At 41.6% G+C, this 9,024-nt stretch overlaps 1 protein-coding gene across 3 annotated transcripts in view; it reads right to left on the bottom strand.

Annotated features, from left to right (window-relative positions):
• LOC117454154 (protocadherin alpha-C2-like) overlaps positions 1–9,024 on the bottom strand; it is a 190,268-nt gene that overhangs the window by 143,297 nt on the left and 37,947 nt on the right. The gene's annotated exons all lie outside the window — the stretch shown is intronic.

A 9,024-nucleotide genomic window follows, 5' to 3' on the forward strand; every position in this document is an offset into this window, starting at 1 on the left:
TCTCTCTCTCTCTCTCTCTCTCTCTCTCTCTCTCTCTCTCTCTCTCTCTCTCTCATATATATGTATTCATATGCTATCTGGGGACTTTGTCAGTAAATGTTACTTTCTCTTTTGGTGAAAGATCAGCTGACATTCGGCTTCCAAAAAAGATTCAGATAGTTATTTGGGTATTCCAAAGGCATTTTGTGAATTGCACCAAGGATCCCTGTGATACCTGCATCCTGCATGTCTGACTTGTGTTGTGTTATTGTGTTGTATTAACACACATTTGTATGAATTCATTCCTGGAAGAAAACACAGTGCATTAAAACAACTGCAACAGGAAGCTGAACAGTAGCCAAAACATTTTAAAATAATAATACATTTTCCTCCCACTGCTTTCATTTCTCTCTCTTTTCCTGTTTTATTTTATTTGTCAGCCTTTAGGGTAACACATAAACACAATTGGAGCCTATTGTTGTGCTGCATAAACATCCTTGAGCTTTAGTGTATTGTACCGTTCCTCTGTATTTCCACAGAGACAGTAGTCATGAGTTTATGAACGTTCTCTCGTTTGTAATCCCAGGATTAAGCCCTGGCTTCAGAAACTCCTGTCCTATTTCCATTCTGTACGAAACATGATTTGATTTGCAAATATTAATAACCATCACGCACTGAGCTGCAGTCATCCGTAAACTCCAAAATCCAATGATAATAATAGCTCACAATGCATGTGCTCAATTCTCCTAATGTAGGACGCAGCAAATAGCATGTACGGTATACAGGGATACTGAGTAGAATGAACATCTAGGTTACTTGTTTACACACACACACACACACACACACACACACACACACACACCACACACACACACACCACACACACACACACACACACACACACACACACACACACACACACACACACACACACACACACACACACACACACACACACACACACACACACACACACACACACACACACACACACACACACACACACACACACACACACACACACACACACACACACACACACACACACCACCTGGCCCATCAGACCCAGACTTCCCATGATGAAATTCAATGATTCATAGTTTATTTGTAGGTCACTGTCTATACTGCACTGGCCTTAAAGGACTTTAGTCTGGATTATTTTGCTCAAACAATGAACATGACACACATGGGAGACCAATACTGCAGATTACTCAGCACTATAAAGATCATTTGTATTTGTTTTACCACATATGTTGCTCTGTGGCTTGCAGGTACTGACTTTGTTTTGTAGGTGAAATGGAAATAGCCATTTACGTAGGTCCTGAAACACATGTACTACAATCAGTCATACCAAGATATAACAACAGCTATACAAGTGTCTACAATAAGCTCAGTCTTGCATTGCCCACACAAAGTATTGTAATATAAGATATAGTTCTGAATCCAGCAAAGTCAGGGCCTGTTACTGAGCATGCTCTGTAGGCAATGTGGAGGAAACCCTGATGCTGTCATGGAGACATAAAAAGAGGCTGAACACATCTCCCCCTCTTCCAATGCCACACACAGCTCCTCTGGGAAGCATGCAGAGGTCCATGCATACATTAATAGCTCTGTATGCACCAATGCAGAAACTAATATCATTACGTTTGAATTGAAAATCAATTAACTCTGTATTCATTGATGATAGTCATATTTCCTGAGGATATGATCATTTGCTGAATAATGAATAATGAATAAATGGGGGTTTGGAAAAACACACAGTGCTCACTCCCTGAAAGCAGGGAAATGTGCATAATAAACCTAGTGGGTAAATACGTGTGCCTTTTAACCTGCTTCTCTGTCTGCAGCTCCCTCGTCACGTGACTAAGCTAACAGGAGGAACAGTATAGGCTGCACCATGAGCAGTGTGCTCAGAGGGGCAGAGGAAGCGGAAGGAGAGGGGAGGAGGTGGCAGAGGCGGAAGCCGTCAACAGCACTTTTTAAGGCGTGTTCACTGCATTATTAAAGGGCTACATATAGCCACCATATGTCTCCTCAATAAGAATCATGTAATGATGGACTTTGCATAGCCATTAGCTGTGAGTGTGCTTGAGTAAATGTGTCTTATAAGGGCATGTACTGTACTGTTCATCTGTGTGTGAGTAGATGGGGGAAGGGTGCTGCACATGCTCCAAGGCAGGTCCCCCCCCCCCCCCCCCTTTCTCTCTCCTTCTGCACAGCTCTCTTGTATCCATAGCAACACCATCTCAGGCACAGACATGGTGCACAAACATACACCCTTCTACATCCAGAAGCCTATTGGTCTATTGTTTCTACGAGTGCAATAGTATACAAATGAACACACTTCATAGGATGTTCTACCCACTTCTAAATGTGTCTCTGCTACTCTACTGTATACTTTCACATAGCCCTTTCATCACACTGAACAGACAAGAACACATTGTGACACACACACACACACACACACACACACACACACACACACACACACACACACACACACACACACACACACACACACACACACACACACACACACACACACACACACACACACACACACACACACACACACACACACACACACACACACACACACACACACACACACACACACACACACACAACAACAACGAATACCAGGCTGTCCAGTTGCAGTTGTGCTGCTCATGCATTGATAATGTAGCACTGCAGCAGCATATTCACTATGACAGATTCACTTGAGCAGCAGCGCCGGCTTCTTGTTCCACCCCCACAGCCCCCCCCCCCCACAGAGAGCCTGACCTTTGCATCCAGCCAGGCCCAACCCACTGTATCCTCTCTGGTCCAGGGCTCTGGGGACCACCCCCACTCCTGCAGTCTGCACACTACATGCTGCTTTGTGTGACGAGATACTGATGTCATGTAGCTATGTCTGTGTGGAGCAGAGCTCATCACGGCACAAGGGGGCAACCTAGTCCCTGTGCATGTTGCACTCAGTACTAACCCTCCAGTTATATATCATGCTTTTTGTCTCGATGTAATCTTTGTTTTGCTTCTCCTTCGTGCAGAGCCTTATTTAAAGGGCCGTCTTTTCTGGCGACTCTCTGATAAACAGCTGTGATACGACTCAAGGAGCATTTGATTTTTGAAATGTGCTTGTTTATGACTTTGTATGAACCACACACAAATAGTACTCTCCTCGCCCACTAGACTCACACTGGCATGCACACCAACAGCTATACATGACCAGATGCCAGAGGTTCACACCTGGACATCAGCAATGATACAAAGACAGAGAGAGAAAGGGAGGTTGGAGACCATAAATCACTCCTAGTATTTAATCCAACTATCACTTAATCATTTACTTCCAAATCTGCAACTGCACTGGTTTCTGGAGAAAGTAGGACAGGGGCGGGTCCAGGGAAACATGAGCCGGAACAAAATGAAAACCAGGACACAGCAATATGGAGCTTGCCCAAACACACACACGTCCACATACCCTAGAGATAAAACTTGAGGCACACCAACATGGTGTTCACTCATTTGGAAAGTATCACATAATGAGTTACTCTACTGTAAAATAACAGACGAGAAACAGCGTGTTGTTGAGGCTCGGCTTCTCTTTGATGAGCTGTCTCCTTAATGAAGGAGATATTTACATTTCGGCACACAGGCCTATTATTGCAATACATTTTCTAAACAACCCTTTGTTTGTTTCTTCACAAGTTGATGGACTGTTACAACGTATGTTGTTTTGTTGCCTCTCTTTCAAACGGTAGCCATTGCTTACAATACGTTTATTCATTTATGTAATTATTTACCTTTTTTGTTTTATTTATTATCTCCATTTCGTCTTATCGTTTATTTGTTGTGCTCTTTTGAGTCTTGGATTAAAAATGATTTCAGCTTTATTGAAAATGAGGTTACTGCCTCAATGTGTTTCCACAATATAAACGTTGAATTTAGAAATAATATATAAACATCATTTTAAAATCCTGCTATTACAATTTCAGTTGTTACACAAAGTCAACAGACAGGGTGAGTTAATAAACTTATAACAATGAATATAGTCCTTCATGGAAAGCATCTAAACAGAGTTCAACTGCAGGAAGGAATCCTCAGGGTGTGTGTGGTGTTCATATATGTCTGTGTATACAAGAGGTGTGAGTGTGACATGGTAATGGTAAAAGAGATAAACAAAAAGAGAAACTATGTGTCCATGAATTGTACATAACGTAAAATGTCCAAATGTATCTCATATATATATATTTTTAAATCATCACATGTAGCTAAAAGCATGTAGAAGCAGGGGTACTTTCAAGGTTTACTTTGCAACAGTAGACCATTAATCAAAAATGTCAATAAAACGGATGTAAAACAGGCTCTGGAAGCAGCAAAGCGAGCATGGGAATCTGATTGGTCAGCTAGAATCAATGTGACTGTAATGGACACTCTGATTGGCTCAACATTGTGCCTGGAGACAAAGGCAGTGTCTGATGGATCTCTGCTTTCACAGGGTGTACCCATAATAGATTCACTACACCCCCCCTCTTGTATCCATGGTGACGCAGATGCAGCCGTCAGTGCCCCTCCCTGCATCCCCCTAAACCGCACCCATCTTTGTGAGCACATATACCAAGGACATAACCAAATATACGCGTTACATTTGTCTAAAGGGCATATAACCCTTTTCCACATTGTTCCAAACACTTAATATAAGGTCCCCCTCCCTACTCTCTTTCTCTTCTATTCTCTCTCTCTCTCTCTCTCTCTCTCTCTCTCTCTCTCAATCTCTTATTCCCAGTCAAGCACATGGACAGCGTGAACCAAACATTTTTTTATGAGATTAAGAATAAGCTAGTAATAATATAAACTAATCTAGCTTCATAGTCAGGCATGGATAACCTAGATTTGTGAATCAAACTGTTCACTGAGGGGGAGAGAATAGGCTGTGTTGGCTATAATCAGCACGAAAAATGGGACAGGATCAGCTTTCTGTGGATCAATACTAACACAGAGAACTCAATAATAATACCAGTCAATAGACTGCCCCATACAGAGTGGCATCATGCTAAATAATTGAATGTATTGACACACAGACACACGGGACAAAAGAAAAAGGCATGTCATTTATACTTTTCGCCACAAGGGGGGGCTTTTTTACCCCTCTATTTTTTCTCTATAGCAGTTTCCACAGACAGACTGATGTGAGAGGCAGGCACTGCTTTAAAACCTCATATCAGATTAGCACGGTCACACACTCCACAACATTATATTTGGTACTGAGATACTAGCAACCTCGGTGTGAGCCGCACATTTCCTCTTAGTTTAGTTTATTTATTTTTTCGAGTGTGTAAAACCAAAGAAAATACAAATGAAACAAAAGATGATACAGACATGATACAGTACTATACAAATGAATGCAATAACCAAACAAAATATTTAATTAATAATTGAATAATCTGTAGTATCATTGTCTGATATCAATAAACAACAAAGCTTTAGCTAATTACACGTCCGAGAAGGGGTCGGAAGAAGTTTACACTTATTTAATCCGAACCCTTCTCCCTTCTTTTTTTACTTCTTAATATATGTTAACATACAATATAAATGTATACTTATAATCTTGAATAATTTATATAATCATTCATATAATATATACAGGCAAGTTAGGAGAATGCGGAAATTAAAATGTCCTCCTTCTGGGGATGGAGATGTGGATGTTTCTAACAATGCCTGCACATTCCCACCCAGCCTGATACATATCAACACAAAGAGAACAACCGGGAGATACATCCATCAGCCACAACTAACGACTATGCAGAATATCCTTTATAGAGAACTCTATACTTTATATCATTCACATATTACGAGTAATTACACAACTGCAACTATAAAGCTTAGTGTATACACACACACGCACACACACACGCACACACACACACACACTTATATTTCGCATACATTAGCAAACTAAACCTACATGTATTGATGTAGCATTGTGTAATGTCTATTTTTAGTTTCGTATCAGTTATGCAGTATACGCAGCAGGCAGTGCTGCAAGTGAAGTGCAATGCAGGTGCAGGCCTGATGCGCTAGGGCTTGGCCCATTTCTTTAAAAAAAAAGGTCTGAATAATAGAGGAGAGTGCTGGCCTGCAGAGAATCTGATGGAAACAGCTGAAATGGCTTTGTGAGGTTGCTCCACTTCCCGCAGAAAGAGAACTATTTATAAAAAGAATGACTTGCCTACCAATCATTTAAGATTTAAGCCTCTGTTGCTACCGGTCTCCGAGAATAGCAAACACAATCTTCCACTCTCATCAGCATCAAAACTTAAACACCTACATGGCCATCCCACTAGCATGTGTAGCAACAGAAGCTTGTTATGATGTGGTTAGTATGAGTGTGCAATTTTGCTTAAATATGTGTGTGTTACAAATGCTGGCAAGGCTTCCGACATGCAGATATATTAAGGTTATTATCACCTCAATCAGGCCAACGTTTATACAGAATAACAATAGCAGATGACAAATAAATAATAAGCAGTCTGCACATCAGTCTGAGATGTAAAGGTGAGTGTCATCCTAGCTTTCTCTCTGTTGCCCTGTCAAAGCTGCTCCTCATGGCATCATTAAGATGATTCCACGTAATCGCATTAGAGGAGTAACATAGAATTATTACACACACTTTGCAGAGGCCTTAATCCAGGGCACATGGGAATACTGACAGCAGCAGCAGCAGCAGAATAGAAGAAGGCTTCGACAGGAATTTCACATTTGTAACACCTGAAGAAACACTGGTCATGCTTTAGTTGCTAACCATACAGCATGTGGAGATATAATGTCCTAGTGGTATGCACTGCAGGGCTGGATCGCAACATATTTCTGTTTTACTGGTCACTGAGTATTCTTCTTTATTTTTCTGTATTTTCTTTCACATATTTGCTTCATAAGAATCACTACCAGTTCATTTGATTTCTCTAGTTCACAGTTATAGGACAAAGCAAAGTGAATCAGGATGAAGTTGAACATAAGGGAGTAAACAAGGGCTTAGGGAACAATTATGATCTAGTCTTATTGCAAAGACCCCATTTACTGTAGTCTGTAGACAAGCAGACCAAACTCCTTCCCTTTGATGTCTCTGTCTTCTCTTGTGTTGCTCCTCTACTCACGTGAAAGAGTCCCTTCATTATCTGGAATGTGATAGATCATCTAGCCTAGTGTCTGGTGTGGAACATTACATTTGTTTAGAAGTGTTTCTTATCGATATATCTTGTAACAGCTAAACACAACCAACATGTACATTAGAGCCACTGAGACCTGGACTGTTCGTCAAAAGCTTAATGAGATGAGCGACAAAGACTCAGAGACACAAACGCTTTATTGCAACTAAAAACACAACGTAATGACACCTTCATTTACAAATCTGCAAAACTAAGTATGCAATTAAGCATGTGCTCATCCTCTAATACCCTGACTCTGCAAGTATGAAACTAGTATGCGTGGCTAAACACAGTAAGAGTATCAAATGCAATTGTAAGACCAAATGTCATCATCATTTGTTATTTGTAGTTCAACAAAAAACATTATACATTTGGAGATTACCTTAAATCAGATTACATATACGTTATATATAAGGCTATATGATTTTACTCAAATCCCCATATAATAAAGCACTAATTATATGTAAATTATAACTATATTTACTTTATAACTGATTCTGTTTCATACATGTGTAATTGTCACTTGACTGGTAGTGCAAGTCTCTCACACACACACACCAAACCTATACATTAGGCTCAAGGCTGCACACCAGGATCCAGCAGAGCCTTATCTTTCAATGAGACCTCAATAAAGACGCATACACAACAACATGTATCATATAGTGCATATGGTGCAAAATGACCTTAATTGCTCAGTGCATAGAGCATAGCTTCAAATAAAAGAAAAGTTGAGAGGCAATATTGAAACCTGTGGTACTAAAAAACAATAGACCAGTTGAAGTCATCCTGGAGACCACCCTCTCCTTCCAGGCGCACATCAAATCTGTCACCAAATCGGCTTTCTACCACCACGCTTTCATCACCTCCCGCCTCGACTATTGCAATGGAGTCCTGTCCGGGGCTCCCAACAAAGCCCTGGCTCCAATACGGCCACAACTCTGCCGCCAGGCTTCTCACCCACACCAAGCCCTGGCAACACATCACCCCCACCCTCATCCACCTTCACTGGCTGCTGGTCAAGTCCCGGATCCAGTACAAAACACTCCTCCTCACTTACAAGTCTCTCCATGCCCTCGCCCCCCAGTACTTATCGGACCTCCTCCATCCCTAAACCCCTTCTCGGAGTCTGCGGTCCTCAGACACGGGCCTGCTCTCCATTCCCCGCTCTCGCCTCCGAACTGATGGTGACCGGGTGTTCAGTGTTGCGGCCCCCCCCCCCCCCCCCCCCATCTGGAATGCACTTCCTGCAAGATCCGCAATGCTGCTTCCCTGGACATCTTCAAGTCATCATTACAAATTCACCTGTTCACCATGGCCTTTGACCCCTAACCCATCACAGTCCCCCTGCTTCCACTCCTACTTCTATTTATTACATTATTATTTGCCCCTTTTGTTTGTTTGTTTGTTTGTTCACCGTGTAAAGCGGCCTTGGGTCTCTTGATAGGCGCAATACAAATGTAATCTATTATTATTATTAAAAGCCTATTTTGATAACATCATGGAATATCTTTGATAAAGCCATGCCTTTCAGTATCTCTGACAGTTCTCACGCTGCATATGAAGTAGCCCTTCACAGTGTTCTGTCAATTCAGTTAAAACACAATATGAATACAGGACACACGCACTTACAATCAGAGGGAAGAGGTTCACCTTCATCTTTTGCTCTCGGCCTGAGGCTGTGATGAGCCAGATATTTTAGTTTTGTCCATTCTTTTGTTTGAAGTTTCAAGGTTGAGAGAGAGAAAGGTGCTCTGGCATATTCATCTCTACCCATAGCTCCAGTTTCTACAGAGAGGGGGTAGTGTGGAGAGGAGAGGCTGTCTCTGTGGTCAGAAAGAGA

Source organism: Pseudochaenichthys georgianus, chromosome 10 (assembly GCF_902827115.2).
Source record: "Pseudochaenichthys georgianus chromosome 10, fPseGeo1.2, whole genome shotgun sequence".
NCBI lineage: Eukaryota > Metazoa > Chordata > Actinopteri > Perciformes > Channichthyidae > Pseudochaenichthys > Pseudochaenichthys georgianus.